The 18,023-nt window shown below is 37.0% G+C and overlaps 13 non-coding genes across 13 annotated transcripts; all 13 read left to right on the top strand.

The window, feature by feature from the left end:
- The first annotated feature begins 13 nt into the window (after nucleotides 1-13).
- Nucleotides 14-85, top strand: TRNAC-GCA (transfer RNA cysteine (anticodon GCA)). Its single transcript has one exon. It is a non-coding gene; the product is annotated as a tRNA-Cys (tRNA).
- A 308-nt stretch (nucleotides 86-393) lies between these two features.
- Nucleotides 394-465, top strand: TRNAC-ACA (transfer RNA cysteine (anticodon ACA)). The gene has a single exon. It is a non-coding gene; the product is annotated as a tRNA-Cys (tRNA).
- A 680-nt stretch (nucleotides 466-1,145) lies between these two features.
- On the top strand, nucleotides 1,146-1,217 carry TRNAC-ACA (transfer RNA cysteine (anticodon ACA)). Its single transcript has one exon. It is a non-coding gene; the product is annotated as a tRNA-Cys (tRNA).
- Nucleotides 1,218-2,016: 799 nt separating this feature from the next.
- TRNAS-GCU (transfer RNA serine (anticodon GCU)) lies at nucleotides 2,017-2,088 on the top strand. The gene has a single exon. It is a non-coding gene; the product is annotated as a tRNA-Ser (tRNA).
- A 308-nt stretch (nucleotides 2,089-2,396) lies between these two features.
- Nucleotides 2,397-2,468, top strand: TRNAC-ACA (transfer RNA cysteine (anticodon ACA)). The gene has a single exon. It is a non-coding gene; the product is annotated as a tRNA-Cys (tRNA).
- Nucleotides 2,469-3,026: 558 nt separating this feature from the next.
- TRNAC-ACA (transfer RNA cysteine (anticodon ACA)) lies at nucleotides 3,027-3,098 on the top strand. Its single transcript has one exon. It is a non-coding gene; the product is annotated as a tRNA-Cys (tRNA).
- Nucleotides 3,099-3,527: 429 nt separating this feature from the next.
- On the top strand, nucleotides 3,528-3,599 carry TRNAS-GCU (transfer RNA serine (anticodon GCU)). The gene has a single exon. It is a non-coding gene; the product is annotated as a tRNA-Ser (tRNA).
- A 308-nt stretch (nucleotides 3,600-3,907) lies between these two features.
- Nucleotides 3,908-3,979, top strand: TRNAC-ACA (transfer RNA cysteine (anticodon ACA)). Its single transcript has one exon. It is a non-coding gene; the product is annotated as a tRNA-Cys (tRNA).
- Nucleotides 3,980-4,537: 558 nt separating this feature from the next.
- On the top strand, nucleotides 4,538-4,609 carry TRNAC-ACA (transfer RNA cysteine (anticodon ACA)). The gene has a single exon. It is a non-coding gene; the product is annotated as a tRNA-Cys (tRNA).
- Nucleotides 4,610-5,038: 429 nt separating this feature from the next.
- On the top strand, nucleotides 5,039-5,110 carry TRNAS-GCU (transfer RNA serine (anticodon GCU)). Its single transcript has one exon. It is a non-coding gene; the product is annotated as a tRNA-Ser (tRNA).
- Nucleotides 5,111-5,419: 309 nt separating this feature from the next.
- TRNAC-GCA (transfer RNA cysteine (anticodon GCA)) lies at nucleotides 5,420-5,491 on the top strand. The gene has a single exon. It is a non-coding gene; the product is annotated as a tRNA-Cys (tRNA).
- Nucleotides 5,492-5,669: 178 nt separating this feature from the next.
- TRNAS-GCU (transfer RNA serine (anticodon GCU)) lies at nucleotides 5,670-5,741 on the top strand. Its single transcript has one exon. It is a non-coding gene; the product is annotated as a tRNA-Ser (tRNA).
- A 308-nt stretch (nucleotides 5,742-6,049) lies between these two features.
- TRNAC-ACA (transfer RNA cysteine (anticodon ACA)) lies at nucleotides 6,050-6,121 on the top strand. The gene has a single exon. It is a non-coding gene; the product is annotated as a tRNA-Cys (tRNA).
- Nucleotides 6,122-18,023: the final 11,902 nt, after the last annotated feature.

Raw genomic sequence — 18,023 nt, 5'->3', positions numbered from 1 at the left:
ACGACTATGAACAAGGGGAATAGCTCAGTGGTAGAGCATTCGACTGCAGATCGAGAGGTCCTTGGTTCAAACCCGAGTTCCCCCTGTAACAGCACGGATCATTCCGTTTATTTTAGTTAAATCGACATTACGGTTAGGAACAAGGAGGGATAGCTCGCATTCGACTGCAGATCGAAAGGTCCTTGGTTCAAACCCGAGTTCCCCCTGTAACAGCACGGATCATTCCGTTTATTTTAGTTAAATCGACATTACGGCTCTGAACAAGGGGGAAGAGCTCAGTGGTAGAGCATTCGACTGCAGATCGAGAGATCCTTGGTTCAAACCCGAGTTCCCCCTGTAACAGCACGGATCATTCCGTTTATTTTATTTAAATCGACATTACGACTATGAACAAGGGGGATAGCTCAGTGGTAGAGCATTCGACTACAGAACGAGAGATCCTTGGTTCAAACCCGAGTTCCCCCTGTAACAGCACGGATCATTCCGTTTATTTTAGTTAAATCGACATTACGGCCTTGAACAAGGGGGAATAGCTCAGTGGTAGAGCATTCGACTGCAGATCGAGAGGTCCTTGGTTCAAACCCGAGTACCCCCTGTAACAGCACGGATTATTCCCTTTATTTTAGTTAAATCGACATTACGGCTCGGAACAAGGAGGGATAACTCGCATTCGACTGTAGATCGAGAGGTCCTTGGTTCAAACCCGAGTTCCCCCTGTAACAGCACTGACCATTCCTTTTATTTTAGTTTAACAGACATTACGGCTAGGAACAAGGAGGGATAGCTCGCATTCGACTGCAGATCGAAAGGTCCTTGGTTCAAACCCGAGTTCCCCCTGTAACAGCACGGATCATTCCGTTTATTTTAGTTAAATCGACATTAGGGTTAGGAACAAGGAGGGATAGCTCGCATTCGACTGCAGATCGAAAGGTCCTTGGTTCAAACCCGAGTTCCCCCTGTAACAGCACGGATCATTCCGTTTATTTTAGTTAAATCGACATTACGGCTCTGAACAAGGGGGAAGAGCTCAGTGGTAGAGCATTCGACTGCAGATCGAGAGATCCTTGGTTCAAACCCGAGTTCCCCCTGTAACAGCACGGATCATTCCGTTTATTTTATTTAAATCGACATTACGACTATGAACAAGGGGGATAGCTCAGTGGTAGAGCATTCGACTACAGAACGAGAGATCCTTGGTTCAAACCCGAGTTCCCCCTGTAACAGCACTGATCATTCCTTTTATTTTAGTTAAATCGACATTACGGCTAGGAACAAGGAGGGATAGCTCGCATTCGACTGCAGATCGAAAGGTCCTTGGTTCAAACCCGAGTTCCCCCTGTAACAGCACGGATCATTCAGTTTATTTTATTTAAAACGACATTACGGCCAGGAGCAAGGGGAATAGCTCAGTGGTAGAGCATTCGACTGCAGATCGAGAGGTCCTTGGTTCAAACCCGAGTTCTCCCTGTAACAGCACGGATCATTCCGTTTATTTTAGTTAAATCGACATTACGGCTCGGAACAAGGAGGGATAACTCGCATTCGACTGCAGATCGAAAGGTCCTTGGTTCAAACCCGAGTTCCCCCTGTAACAGCACGGATCATTCAGTTTATTTTATTTAAAACGACATTACGGCCAGGAGCAAGGGGAATAGCTCAGTGGTAGAGCATTCGACTGCAGATCGAGAGGTCCTTGGTTCAAACCCGAGTTCTCCCTGTAACAGCACGGATCATTCCGTTTATTTTAGTTAAATCGACATTACGGCTCGGAAAAAGGAGGGATAACTCGCATTCGACTGTAGATCGAGAGGTCCTTGGTTCAAACCCGAGTTCCCCCTGTAACAGCACTGACCATTCCTTTTATTTTAGTTTAACAGACATTACGGCTAGGAACAAGGAGGGATAGCTCGCATTCGACTGCAGATCGAAAGGTCCTTGGTTCAAACCCGAGTTCCCCCTGTAACAGCACGGATCATTCAGTTTATTTTATTTAAAACGACATTACGGCCAGGAGCAAGGGGAATAGCTCAGTGGTAGAGCATTCGACTGCTGATCGAGAGGTCCTTGGTTCAAACCCGAGTTCCCCCTGTAACAGCACGGATCATTCCGTTTATTTTAGTTAAATCGACATTACGGTTAGGAACAAGGAGGGATAGCTCGCATTCGACTGCAGATCGAAAGGTCCTTGGTTCAAACCCGAGTTCCCCCTGTAACAGCACGGATCATTCCGTTTATTTTAGTTAAATCGACATTACGGCTCTGAACAAGGGGGAAGAGCTCAGTGGTAGAGCATTCGACTGCAGATCGAGAGATCCTTGGTTCAAACCCGAGTTCCCCCTGTAACAGCACGGATCATTCCGTTTATTTTATTTAAATCGACATTACGACTATGAACAAGGGGGATAGCTCAGTGGTAGAGCATTCGACTACAGAACGAGAGATCCTTGGTTCAAACCCGAGTTCCCCCTGTAACAGCACTGATCATTCCTTTTATTTTAGTTAAATCGACATTACGGCTAGGAACAAGGAGGGATAGCTCGCATTCGACTGCAGATCGAAAGGTCCTTGGTTCAAACCCGAGTTCCCCCTGTAACAGCACGGATCATTCAGTTTATTTTATTTAAAACGACATTACGGCCAGGAGCAAGGGGAATAGCTCAGTGGTAGAGCATTCGACTGCAGATCGAGAGGTCCTTGGTTCAAACCCGAGTTCTCCCTGTAACAGCACGGATCATTCCGTTTATTTTAGTTAAATCGACATTACGGTTAGGAACTAGGAGGGATAGCTCGCATTCGACTGCAGATCGAAAGGTCCTTGGTTCAAACCCGAGTTCCCCCTGTAACAGCACGGATCATTCCGTTTATTTTAGTTAAATCGACATTACGGCTCTGAACAAGGGGGAAGAGCTCAGTGGTAGAGCATTCGACTGCAGATCGAGAGATCCTTGGTTCAAACCCGAGTTCCCCCTGTAACAGCACGGATCATTCCGTTTATTTTATTTAAATCGACATTACGTCTATGAACCAGGGGGATAGCTCAGTGGTAGAGCATTCGACTACAGAACGAGAGATCCTTGGTTCAAACCCGAGTTCCCCCTGTAACAGCACGGATCATTCCGTTTATTTTAGTTAAATCGACATTACGGCCTTGAACAAGGGGGAATAGCTCAGTGGTAGAGCATTCGACTGCAGATCGAGAGGTCCTTGGTTCAAACCCGAGTACCCCCTGTAACAGCACGGATTATTCCCTTTATTTTAGTTAAATCGACATTACGGCTAGGAACAAGGAGGGATAACTCGCATTCGACTGTAGATCGAGAGGTCCTTGGTTCAAACCCGAGTTCCCCCTGTAACAGCACTGATCATTCCTTTTATTTTAGTTTAACAGACATTACGGCTAGGAACAAGGATGGATAGCTCGCATTCGACTGCAGATCGAAAGGTCCTTGGTTCAAACCCGAGTTCCCCCTGTAACAGCACGGATCATTCAGTTTATTTTATTTAAAACGACATTACGGCCAGGAGCAAGGGGAATAGCTCAGTGGTAGAGCATTCGACTGCTGATCGAGAGGTCCTTGGTTCAAACCCGAGTTCCCCCTGTAACAGCACGGATCATTCCGTTTATTTTAGTTAAATCGACATTACGGTTAGGAACAAGGAGGGATAGCTCGCATTCGACTGCAGATCGAAAGGTCCTTGGTTCAAACCCGAGTTCCCCCTGTAACAGCACGGATCATTCCGTTTATTTTAGTTAAATCGACATTACGGCTCTGAACAAGGGGGAAGAGCTCAGTGGTAGAGCATTCGACTGCAGATCGAGAGATCCTTGGTTCAAACCCGAGTTCCCCCTGTAACAGCACGGATCATTCCGTTTATTTTATTTAAATCGACATTACGACTATGAACAAGGGGGATAGCTCAGTGGTAGAGCATTCGACTACAGAACGAGAGATCCTTGGTTCAAACCCGAGTTCCCCCTGTAACAGCACTGATCATTCCTTTTATTTTAGTTAAATCGACATTACGGCTAGGAACAAGGAGGGATAGCTCGCATTCGACTGCAGATCGAAAGGTCCTTGGTTCAAACCCGAGTTCCCCCTGTAACAGCACGGATCATTCAGTTTATTTTATTTAAAACGACATTACGGCCAGGAGCAAGGGGAATAGCTCAGTGGTAGAGCATTCGACTTCAGATCGAGAGGTCCTTGGTTCAAACCCGAGTTCTCCCTGTAACAGCACGGATCATTCCGTTTATTTTAGTTAAATCGACATTACGGTTAGGAACTAGGAGGGATAGCTCGCATTCGACTGCAGATCGAAAGGTCCTTGGTTCAAACCCGAGTTCCCCCTGTAACAGCACGGATCATTCCGTTTATTTTAGTTAAATCGACATTACGGCTCTGAACAAGGGGGAAGAGCTCAGTGGTAGAGCATTCGACTGCAGATCGAGAGATCCTTGGTTCAAACCCGAGTTCCCCCTGTAACAGCACGGATCATTCCGTTTATTTTATTTAAATCGACATTACGTCTATGAACCAGGGGGATAGCTCAGTGGTAGAGCATTCGACTACAGAACGAGAGATCCTTGGTTCAAACCCGAGTTCCCCCTGTAACAGCACGGATCATTCCGTTTATTTTAGTTAAATCGACATTACGGCCTTGAACAAGGGGGAATAGCTCAGTGGTAGAGCATTCGACTGCAGATCGAGAGGTCCTTGGTTCAAACCCGAGTACCCCCTGTAACAGCACGGATTATTCCCTTTATTTTAGTTAAATCGACATTACGGCTAGGAACAAGGAGGGATAACTCGCATTCGACTGTAGATCGAGAGGTCCTTGGTTCAAACCCGAGTTCCCCCTGTAACAGCACTGATCATTCCTTTTATTTTAGTTTAACAGACATTACGGCTAGGAACAAGGATGGATAGCTCGCATTCGACTGCAGATCGAAAGGTCCTTGGTTCAAACCCGAGTTCCCCCTGTAACAGCACGGATCATTCAGTTTATTTTATTTAAAACGACATTACGGCCAGGAGCAAGGGGAATAGCTCAGTGGTAGAGCATTCGACTGCTGATCGAGAGGTCCTTGGTTCAAACCCGAGTTCCCCCTGTAACAGCACGGATCATTCCGTTTATTTTAGTTAAATCGACATTACGGTTAGGAACAAGGAGGGATAGCTCGCATTCGACTGCAGATCGAAAGGTCCTTGGTTCAAACCCGAGTTCCCCCTGTAACAGCACGGATCATTCCGTTTATTTTAGTTAAATCGACATTACGGCTCTGAACAAGGGGGAAGAGCTCAGTGGTAGAGCATTCGACTGCAGATCGAGAGATCCTTGGTTCAAACCCGAGTTCCCCCTGTAACAGCACGGATCATTCCGTTTATTTTAGGTAAATCGACATTACGGCCTTGAACAAGGGGAAATAGCTCAGTGGTAGAGCATTCGACTGCAGATCGAGAGGTCCTTGGTTCAAACCCGAGTTCCCCCTGTAACAGCACTGATCATTCCTTTTATTTTAGTTTAACAGACATTACGGCTAGGAACAAGGATGGATAGCTCGCATTCGACTGCAGATCGAAAGGTCCTTGGTTCAAACCCGAGTTCCCCCTGTAACAGCACGGATCATTCAGTTTATTTTATTTAAAACGACATTACGGCCAGGAGCAAGGGGAATAGCTCAGTGGTAGAGCATTCGACTGCTGATCGAGAGGTCCTTGGTTCAAACCCGAGTTCCCCCTGTAACAGCACGGATCATTCCGTTTATTTTAGTTAAATCGACATTACGGTTAGGAACAAGGAGGGATAGCTCGCATTCGACTGCAGATCGAAAGGTCCTTGGTTCAAACCCGAGTTCCCCCTGTAACAGCACGGATCATTCCGTTTATTTTAGTTAAATCGACATTACGGCTCTGAACAAGGGGGAAGAGCTCAGTGGTAGAGCATTCGACTGCAGATCGAGAGATCCTTGGTTCAAACCCGAGTTCCCCCTGTAAGAGCACGGATCATTCCGTTTATTTTATTTAAATCGACATTACGACTATGAACAAGGGGGATAGCTCAGTGGTAGAGCATTCGACTACAGAACGAGAGATCCTTGGTTCAAACCCGAGTTCCCCCTGTAACAGCACTGATCATTCCTTTTATTTTACTTAAATCGACATTACGGCTAGGAACAAGGAGGGATAGCTCGCATTCGACTGCAGATCGAAAGGTCCTTGGTTCAAACCCGAGTTCCCCCTGTAACAGCACGGATCATTCCGTTTATTTTAGGTAAATCGACATTACGGCCTTGAACAAGGGGGAATAGCTCAGTGGTAGAGCATTCGACTGCAGATCGAGAGGTCCTTGGTTCAAACCCGAGTTCACCCTGTAACAGCACGGATCATTCCATTTATTTTAGTTAAATCGACATTACGGCTAGGAACAAGGAGGGATAACTCGCATTCGACTGCAGATCGAAAGGTCCTTGTTTCAAACCCGAGTTCCCCCTGTAAAAGCACGGATCATTCAGTTTATTTTATTTACAAGTTGGGAAAACCAAAATATTACCTCTCCGAGTCAAGACGACTACTTACAAACTTATTTACCCAGATATGGAAATGTTTCTTAAGTTAAAATTTATGAAATATTAAAGCAGTATACAAAGCATAGCAAATTTACTGTAAATCAGACGACATTTTACATCCAATAATGATATACTTGTACACATTAAAATCATCCGATGGGGGAAAAACGGGTCATCGGCGTTTTATAAATGACGCTAGCGCAATAAAGCGTGCAAGGTACCAAGGCTTAACAAAAATTGTAGGATAACATATTTATAGAGATAGATAACAACTTTTATAATTAAAATTAGAAACTAACATATCTCTTAAAATTCTCGCGTGATCAACTGGTTTCACGCCAATTAAATAGCTATAGTCCCATAGAGCTATTTGTATTAATTCCTCCATGGTTTTTTCGCCAAGCTGAGAACTACGCGATTTACGTCACGTTATCATAAAAGCAGACTATTTTCTTTGAAGACCGCGCTAGCTCAGCGCTAAGCACCGTGACGTCAAAATTCAAAAACAAATCCCTGGGCCCGTTCAGCAACGTGAGGCTCTGCTGAACGCGACCCAGATTTCCACCATGATTATAAAATCTAAGCCTAATTATTTAAAAGTGTATTTAACTTTCGGCTCACTCTGAACCGTTAATGTCTCTGCATACAGAAACGAAAACCAAACCCAAACTTTTACTTTTTGGTTCACTAGGCCTATTGACAAATAAGAGTTCATTTGACCAACATAGCAGCATTGTACTTGTATTCACTATGATTTTAGAAAGGATTATGCTATAAACAGATGTAGTATAGCTTAAGTAATATATAAACATCCATTTTAAATAATAATATTAAAAAAAATCTTTGGAATATCAAAATGAAATAGAGCTTTAAAGCTACAAAAGTACTAAATGCATCATAATTACGAAAAATATTTCCACATATTCAGTTTATATTAAGGATAAAGGGAATATTATGGTTGTGTTGGATTTCTTTACACATCAAAACAAAACGAACTTCTAACGCAGCGCACTACTGTAACAACGGACGGACACATACAGACAAAAACATAGACTGCTTTTAACTCTTTCCGTATTAATTTTGAATTGAGAAACAAGATTATCTTAAATATTAAAATAAATATAATTAATATTTAATATTTTCTTCGTTAGTTATTCGCCTTATTGAACGTTACATCGTTTTAAAAAAGAACAATTAAACACTCTTGAGAGACTTGACTAATATTGGCGTTTGAAATGAAGCATACGCCGGTTGCTTCGCCTTACTAAAATAGGTAGTATATAAGGGTTTCGAATCGCAGTCATGGATAAGAACAGCGCAATTGAGTGAACCTTTGGTGGAAGACCCACCTTAGGGAGGCCGGACGTTTCTCGTAACCCTGGCCGATCGCCGCGTATGTCTTAACCTTAACGATGATGATGGAGTAGAAGCCAGGTGTGCAGACTGGTGTCCATGTGGGATGGACAAAAACAATGACCAGAAGATGGTGGTGTGTAGAAACCAGTGTGTACAGACTGGTGTCCATGTGGGATGGACAAAAACACAGACCAGAAGATGGTGGTGTTAGAAGCCAGGTGTACAGACTGGTGTCCATGTGGGATGGACAAAGAGCAGATGACGGTGGTGATTAGAAGCCAGTGTGGACAGACTGGTGTCCATGTGGGATGGACAAAGACCACAAGAGGGTGGGGATTAGAAGCCAGTGTGTACAGACTGGTGTCCATGTGGGATGGACAAAGAGCAGCAGATGATTGTGATTAGAAGCCAGTGTGTACAGACTGGTGTCCATGTGGGATGGACAAAGACCAGAGGCTGGTGATGTTAGACAGGCAATGGAGTAATAGCCTGTAAGTGTAATACAATTTTCGAAATTTCCGGAAATTGAGAACACGTTTGCTCCGATTTGCAAACTGCGAACGCGGTCACGTGGGTGTAACAACAGACAGACACACACACACACACACCCACACACACATACGGGCACACGATTGACACTTGGGGACCGGTAAGGAGTGATTGACATCTGAGGACCCAATTAACTATAGTTCATTAAAAAGAGGATTTCATAATTAGTTGAGCGCCGTAAAGCATATAATTAAACACTCGCTGTGGAAAAAGAACCCAAGACATTTATATGTAGGGACCTGAAAACACACGATATTTTCACCGCATAAATGGGGACCTTAATTCCAGATTACTTTCAAATTTCAGATATAGATGTCGCTAGGTGAAAGTCCCCACTTGTCAATGAAGTGTAGAATCAAAAAATGTCCCCAGATATAAGGTTGGAAGACTGTTTAGGTCCCCACTTGTAAACCTGAAATCAGCTCAAAACTTAAGTGTTAAGCCTTTAAAAGGTCCGATTACCTAAATTTCATTATAATAATCAATATTTAAAATATAAAATTAAAATATACATGAAATTAGAAAATGTGTGTTTAAAAGACCCCACTTGTCTGTTGAAATGACTGTGAAGGTCCCCACTTGTAAATTTATCGAGTGTGAAAAATAAAATTGAAATACCTGATGGAAATATATAGGATTTGACACTAATTTAAAATCTAATAATTTATACACAAATGTCCCCAGATATAAGGTTGGAAGACGGTTTAGGTCCCCACTTGTAAACCTGAAATCAGCTCAAAACTTAAGTGTTAAGCCTTTAAAAGGTCCGATTACCTAAATTTCATTATGATAATCAATATTTAAACTATAAAATTAAATTATACATGAAATTAGAAAATGTGTGTTTAAAAGACCCCACTTGTCTGTTGAAATGACGGTGAAGGTCCCCACTTGTAAAATTTATCGAGTGTGAAAAATTAAATTGAAATACTTGATTGAACCATATAGGCTTTGACACTAATTTAAAACATAATAATTTATACACAAATGTCCCCAGATATAAGGTTGGAAGACTGTTTAGGTCCCCACTTGTAAACCTGAAATCAGCTCAAAACTTAAGTGTTAAGCTAGAAATAGGACTGATTACTTAAATTTCATTCTGATAATCAATATTTAAGCTATAAAATAAAAATATACATGAAATTAGAAAATGTGTGTTTAAAAGACCCCACTTGTCTGTTGAAATGACGGTGAAGGTCCCCACTTGTAAATTTATCGAGTGTGAAAAATAAAATTGAAATACCTGATGGAAATATATAGGCTTTGACACTAATTTAAAACATAATAATTTATACACAAATGTCCCCAGATATAAGGTTGGAAGACGGTTTAGGTCCCCACTTGTAAACCTGAAATCAGCTCAAAACTTAAGTGTTAAGCTAGAAATAGGACTGATTACTTAAATTTCATTCTGATAATCAATATTTAAACTATAAAATTAAAATATACATGAAATTAGAAAATGTGTGTTTAAAAGACCCCACTTGTCTGTTGAAATGACGGTGAAGGTCCCCACTTGTAAATTTATCGAGTGTGAAAAATAAAATTGAAATACCTGATGGAAATATATAGGCTTTGACACTAATTTAAAACCTAATAATTTATACACAAATGTCCCCAGATATAAGGTTGGAAGACGGTTTAGGTCCCCACTTGTAAACCTGAAATCAGCTCAAAACTTAAGTGTTAAGCCTTTAAAAGGTCCGATTACCTAAATTTCATTATAATAATCAATATTTAAACTATAAAATTAAAATATACATGAAATTAGAAAATGTGTGTTTAAAAGACCCCACTTGTCTGTTGAAATGACGGTGAAGGTCCCCACTTGTAAATTTATCGAGTGTGAAAAATGAAATTGAAATACATGATTGAACCATATAGGCTTTGACACTAATTTAAAACATAATAATTTATACACAAATGTCCCCAGATATAAGGTTGGAAGACTGTTTAGGTCCCCACTTGTAAACCTGAAATCAGCTCAAAACTTAAGTGTTAAGCTAGAAATAGGACTGATTACTTAAATTTCATTCTGATAATCAATATTTAAACTATAAAATTAAAATATACATGAAATTAGAAAATGTGTGTTTAAAAGACCCCACTTGTCTGTTGAAATGACTGTGAAGGTCCCCACTTGTAAATTTATCGAGTGTGAAAAATAAAATTGAAATACCTGATGGAAATATATAGGCTTCGACACTAGTACAAAATCTAATAATTTATACACAAATGTCCCCAGATATAAGGTTGGAAGACTGTTTAGGTCCCCACTTGTAAACCTGAAATCAGCTCAAAACTTAAGTGTTAAGCCTTTAAAAGGTCCGATTACCTAAATTTCATTATAATAATCAATATTTAAAATATAAAATTAAAATATACATGAAATTAGAAAATGTGTGTTTAAAAGACCCCACTTGTCTGTTGAAATGACGGTGAAGGTCCCCACTTGTAAAATTTATCGAGTGTGAAAAATGAAATTGAAATACTTGATTGAACCATATAGGCTTTGACACTAATTTAAAACAGAATAATTTATACACAAATGTCCCCAGATATAAGGTTGGAAGACTGTTTAGGTCCCCACTTGTAAACCTGAAATCAGCTCAAAACTTAAGTGTTAAGCCTTTAAAAGGTCCGATTACCTAAATTTCATTATAATAATCAATATTAAAACTATAAAATTAAAATATACCTGAAATTAGAAAATGTGTGTTTAAAAGACCCCACTTGTCTGTTGAAATGACGGTGAAGGTCCCCACTTGTAAATTTATCGAGTGTGAAAAATGAAATTGAAATACATGATTGAACCATATAGGCTTCGACACTAGTACAAAATCTAATAATTTATACACAAATGTCCCCAGATATAAGGTTGGAAGACTGTTTAGGTCCCCACTTGTAAACCTGAAATCAGCTCAAAACTTAAGTGTTAAGCCTTTAAAAGGTCCGATTACCTAAATTTCATTATAATAATCAATATTAAAACTATAAAATTAAAATATACCTGAAATTAGAAAATGTGTGTTTAAAAGACCCCACTTGTCTGTTGAAATGACGGTGAAGGTCCCCACTTGTAAATTTATCGAGTGTGAAAAATGAAATTGAAATACATGATTGAACCATATAGGCTTCGACACTAGTACAAAATCTAATAATTTATACACAAATGTCCCCAGATATAAGGTTGGAAGACTGTTTAGGTCCCCACTTGTAAACCTGAAATCAGCTCAAAACTTAAGTGTTAAGCCTTTAAAAGGTCCGATTACCTAAATTTCATTATAATAATCAATATTTAAACTATAAAATTAAAATATACATGAAATTAGAAAATGTGTGTTTAAAAGACCCCACTTGTCTGTTGAAATGACGGTGAAGGTCCCCACTTGTAAATTTATCGAGTGTGAAAAATGAAATTGAAATACATGATTGAACCATATAGGCTTTGACACTAATTTAAAACATAATAATTTATACACAAATGTCCCCAGATATAAGGTTGGAAGACTGTTTAGGTCCCCACTTGTAAACCTGAAATCAGCTCAAAACTTAAGTGTTAAGCTAGAAATAGGACTGATTACTTAAATTTCATTCTGATAATCAATATTTAAACTACAAAATTAAAATATACATGAAATTAGAAAATGTGTGTTTAAAAGACCCCACTTGTCTGTTGAAATGACGGTGAAGGTCCCCACTTGTAAAATTTATCGAGTGTGAAAAATGAAATTGAAATACTTGATTGAACCATATAGGCTTTGACACTAATTTAAAACATAATAATTTATACACAAATGTCCCCAGATATAAGGTTGGAAGACTGTTTAGGTCCCCACTTGTAAACCTGAAATCAGCTCAAAACTTAAGTGTTAAGCCTTTAAAAGGTCCGATTACCTAAATTTCATTATAATAATCAATATTAAAACTATAAAATTAAAATATACCTGAAATTAGAAAATGTGTGTTTAAAAGACCCCACTTGTCTGTTGAAATGACGGTGAAGGTCCCCACTTGTAAATTTATCGAGTGTGAAAAATGAAATTGAAATACATGATTGAACCATATAGGCTTTGACACTAATTTAAAACATAATAATTTATACACAAATGTCCCCAGATATAAGGTTGGAAGACTGTTTAGGTCCCCACTTGTAAACCTGAAATCAGCTCAAAACTTAAGTGTTAAGCTAGAAATAGGACTGATTACTTAAATTTCCTTCTGATAATCAATATTTAAACTATAAAATTAAAATATACATGAAATTAGAAAATGTGTGTTTAAAAGACCCCACTTGTCTGTTGAAATGACTGTGAAGGTCCCCACTTGTAAATTTATCGAGTGTGAAAAATAAAATTGAAATACCTGATGGAAATATATAGGCTTTGACACTAATTTAAAACCTAATAATTTATACACAAATGTCCCCAGATATAAGGTTGGAAGACGGTTTAGGTCCCCACTTGTAAACCTGAAATCAGCTCAAAACTTAAGTGTTAAGCCTTTAAAAGGTCCGATTACCTAAATTTCATTATAATAATCAATATTTAAACTATAAAATTAAAATATACATGAAATTAGAAAATGTGTGTTTAAAAGACCCCACTTGTCTGTTGAAATGACGGTGAAGGTCCCCACTTGTAAATTTATCGAGTGTGAAAAATGAAATTGAAATACTTGATTGAACCATATAGGCTTTGACACTAATTTAAAACATAATAATTTATACACAAATGTCCCCAGATATAAGGTTGGAAGACTGTTTAGGTCCCCACTTGTAAACCTGAAATCAGCTCAAAACTTAAGTGTTAAGCTAGAAATAGGACTGATTACTTAAATTTCATTCTGATAATCAATATTTAAACTACAAAATTAAAATATACATGAAATTAGAAAATGTGTGTTTAAAAGACCCCACTTGTCTGTTGAAATGACGGTGAAGGTCCCCACTTGTAAATTTATCGAGTGTGAAAAATAAAATTGAAATACCTGATGGAAATATATAGGCTTTGACACTAATTTAAAACCTAATAATTTATACACAAATGTCCCCAGATTTAAGGTTGGAAGACGGTTTAGGTCCCCACTTGTAAACCTGAAATCAGCTCAAAACTTAAGTGTTAAGCCTTTAAAAGGTCCGATTACCTAAATTTCATTATAATAATCAATATTTAAAATATAAAATTAAAATATACATGAAATTAGAAAATGTGTGTTTAAAAGACCCCACTTGTCTGTTGAAATGACGGTGAAGGTCCCCACTTGTAAAATTTATCGAGTGTGAAAAATGAAATTGAAATACTTGATTGAACCATATAGGCTTTGACACTAATTTGAAACATAATAATTTATACACAAATGTCCCCAGATATAAGGTTGGAAGACTGTTTAGGTCCCCACTTGTAAACCTGAAATCAGCTCAAAACTTAAGTGTTAAGCTAGAAATAGGACTGATTACTTAAATTTCATTCTGATAATCAATATTTAAACTATAAAATTAAAATATACATGAAATTAGAAAATGTGTGTTTAAAAGACCCCACTTGTCTGTTGAAATGACTGTGAAGGTCCCCACTTGTAAATTTATCGAGTGTGAAAAATAAAATTGAAATACCTGATGGAAATATATAGGCTTTGACACTAATTTAAAACCTAATAATTTATACACAAATGTCCCCAGATATAAGGTTGGAAGACGGTTTAGGTCCCCACTTGTAAACCTGAAATCAGCTCAAAACTTAAGTGTTAAGCCTTTAAAAGGTCCGATTACCTAAATTTCATTATAATAATCAATATTTAAACTATAAAATTAAAATATACATGAAATTAGAAAATGTGTGTTTAAAAGACCCCACTTGTCTGTTGAAATGACGGTGAAGGTCCCCACTTGTAAATTTATCGAGTGTGAAAAATGAAATTGAAATACTTGATTGAACCATATAGGCTTTGACACTAATTTAAAACATAATAATTTATACACAAATGTCCCCAGATATAAGGTTGGAAGACTGTTTAGGTCCCCACTTGTAAACCTGAAATCAGCTCAAAACTTAAGTGTTAAGCTAGAAATAGGACTGATTACTTAAATTTCATTCTGATAATCAATATTTAAACTACAAAATTAAAATATACATGAAATTAGAAAATGTGTGTTTAAAAGACCCCACTTGTCTGTTGAAATGACGGTGAAGGTCCCCACTTGTAAATTTATCGAGTGTGAAAAATAAAATTGAAATACCTGATGGAAATATATAGGCTTTGACACTAATTTAAAACCTAATAATTTATACACAAATGTCCCCAGATTTAAGGTTGGAAGACGGTTTAGGTCCCCACTTGTAAACCTGAAATCAGCTCAAAACTTAAGTGTTAAGCCTTTAAAAGGTCCGATTACCTAAATTTCATTATAATAATCAATATTTAAAATATAAAATTAAAATATACATGAAATTAGAAAATGTGTGTTTAAAAGACCCCACTTGTCTGTTGAAATGACGGTGAAGGTCCCCACTTGTAAAATTTATCGAGTGTGAAAAATGAAATTGAAATACTTGATTGAACCATATAGGCTTTGACACTAATTTGAAACATAATAATTTATACACAAATGTCCCCAGATATAAGGTTGGAAGACTGTTTAGGTCCCCACTTGTAAACCTGAAATCAGCTCAAAACTTAAGTGTTAAGCTAGAAATAGGACTGATTACTTAAATTTCATTCTGATAATCAATATTTAAACTACAAAATTAAAATATACATGAAATTAGAAAATGTGTGTTTAAAAGACCCCACTTGTCTGTTGAAATGACTGTGAAGGTCCCCACTTGTAAATTTATCGAGTGTGAAAAATAAAATTGAAATACCTGATGGAAATATATAGGCTTTGACACTAATTTAAAACCTAATAATTTATACACAAATGTCCCCAGATATAAGGTTGGAAGACTGTTTAGGTCCCCACTTGTAAACCTGAAATCAGCTCAAAACTTAAGTGTTAAGCCTTTAAAAGGTCCGATTACCTAAATTTCATTATAATAATCAATATTAAAACTATAAAATTAAAATATACCTGAAATTAGAAAATGTGTGTTTAAAAGACCCCACTTGTCTGTTGAAATGACGGTGAAGGTCCCCACTTGTAAATTTATCGAGTGTGAAAAATGAAATTGAAATACATGATTGAACCATATAGGCTTTGACACTAATTTAAAACATAATAATTTATACACAAATGTCCCCAGATATAAGGTTGGAAGACTGTTTAGGTCCCCACTTGTAAACCTGAAATCAGCTCAAAACTTAAGTGTTAAGCTAGAAATAGGACTGATTACTTAAATTTCATTCTGATAATCAATATTTAAACTATAAAATTAAAATATACATGAAATTAGAAAATGTGTGTTTAAAAGACCCCACTTGTCTGTTGAAATGACTGTGAAGGTCCCCACTTGTAAATTTATCGAGTGTGAAAAATAAAATTGAAATACCTGATGGAAATATATAGGCTTTGACACTAATTTAAAACCTAATAATTTATACACAAATGTCCCCAGATATAAGGTTGGAAGACGGTTTAGGTCCCCACTTGTAAACCTGAAATCAGCTCAAAACTTAAGTGTTAAGCCTTTAAACGGTCCGATTACCTAAATTTCATTATAATAATCAATATTTAAACTATAAAATTAAAATATACATGAAATTAGAAAATGTGTGTTTAAAAGACCCCACTTGTCTGTTGAAATGACGGTGAAGGTCCCCACTTGTAAAATTTATCGAGTGTGAAAAATGAAATTGAAATACTTGATTGAACCATATAGGCTTTGACACTAATTTAAAACATAATAATTTATACACAAATGTCCCCAGATATAAGGTTGGAAGACTGTTTAGGTCCCCACGTGTAAACCTCATACTAGGGTATAATTTTAGTGTTAAACTTGAAATAAATCATATTTCGTTAATCTAATCAAAACTATTAATATTTTCGTATATAATCTGAGTTCATAATTAAAAGAGTGACAATTTTCATTAAATATACGTTTACTGACCTATTTCGAGAATAACATGAAAATTATACGTTAGTTTGAGGTTTACATGTGGGGATCTAAACCATTCTTTAACATATTTCAGACCTTTTCAGCACAAACACTGCGATTTTCAATTAACGCCAGAACCTTTACTGTTTTAAGATATTTGTTATCACTCATACAATTTTTAAAAGGGGACCTTATCTGTCATTTTAATAGACTAGTGGGGTCGTTTAAACACATATTTTATAATTTCATAATGTATATTCGGATTTAAAAGTTAAATTAGAAAATATGTTTATACGACCCCGTCCCCTCCTGTAAATCTTTTGAGTTTGTAAAGGTTTCTTTAAATACCCCATATAACTTTAAACGTTTCGTTACTAATTCAAATTTGAATAAATTTTTTTCTCAAAGTTAAAATAATTTTCAATCAATATATAGGAAAAGTTAAATTTTATTTTTTTTTACGAAAAATACTAATACAAAAAAGCTTCTACAGTTTTGTTTTAACAGAACTACCCTCAAGTTTAGAACAGAAAAATGCTTATACATATTTTTAACGATTCAGTCATTCTCTTGCTTTGAGAACAATCTAACAGGAAATTTGTCTCGAAGTAGCTTTTTCATTTATTATTGCACTTTAAGTATTTTAAAGAAATTATTATTTAAGACGACTTAAGCAACAAACGTACGTTCATGGCGGTTTCACTTTAGGCTTCTCTTTGTAGATGTTTTAATGTCCCCATGAAACATTATTAGCCTTGTCGTACAACCACATAGACTTGTCTAATACGGTTTTATAGGCCCTGACCTGGTCTACTTAGAGAATCCTAAAGTTTAGCAGCCTTTCAGATAATTGATAGTATATCATTTAACATAATTTCAATAAATTTTTTTAGAAAATCGAAATTTCCTTTTTAGAAAAAGTATTAATACAAACAAGCTTGAAAAATGATGTTTGAACATAAATCATCCTCAAATTTAGAAGAAAAATTGCATATTAATATATTTAAGTAACTAAAGTGATTTGATCATTCTCTTGCTTAGAGAAAAATCTCATGGAAAGTAGTTATGTTTATGTTTTAGTATTTTAACGAGTTATTGATTTAGATACGGACGCAATTGGTTTACCTTAATCGCTCTTTGACGTTAGTCTTCTGCTTTGCCTTATATAGTTTTATAGCTCCGTGATGACGTCGATTTTAAGAGAATTATAACGTGTACGACCCATTAAGACAATTACTTGTATCTTAGTATAATTCTAATTTTCTTCTTAGGAAAAGCACTAATGCATAAGAGCTTCAACAATGTTTAAACATTATTTTTCCCCAAATATTTAGTAAAAAATGCATTTTAAAATAGTTAACTAACTATAGTGACTTGGTCATTCTCTTGCTTAGAGAACTATCTCATGGAAAGTGGTTATGTTTATCTCAAAGAAAGCTTTTAAATTATTATAATAAGATTTGTAAGTATTTTATTAGCAAGCCTTTATTGCTCTTTCACGTTAGGCATCATTT

Source organism: Phalangium opilio, unplaced genomic scaffold (assembly GCF_054372755.1).
Source record: "Phalangium opilio isolate 3A_F unplaced genomic scaffold, DU_Popi_V2 ptg000523l_1, whole genome shotgun sequence".
NCBI classification, from domain to species: Eukaryota; Metazoa; Arthropoda; class Arachnida; order Opiliones; family Phalangiidae; genus Phalangium; species Phalangium opilio.
The sequence above is the reverse complement of the archived record's forward strand: the minus strand, read 5'-3'. Positions and strand labels throughout refer to the sequence as shown.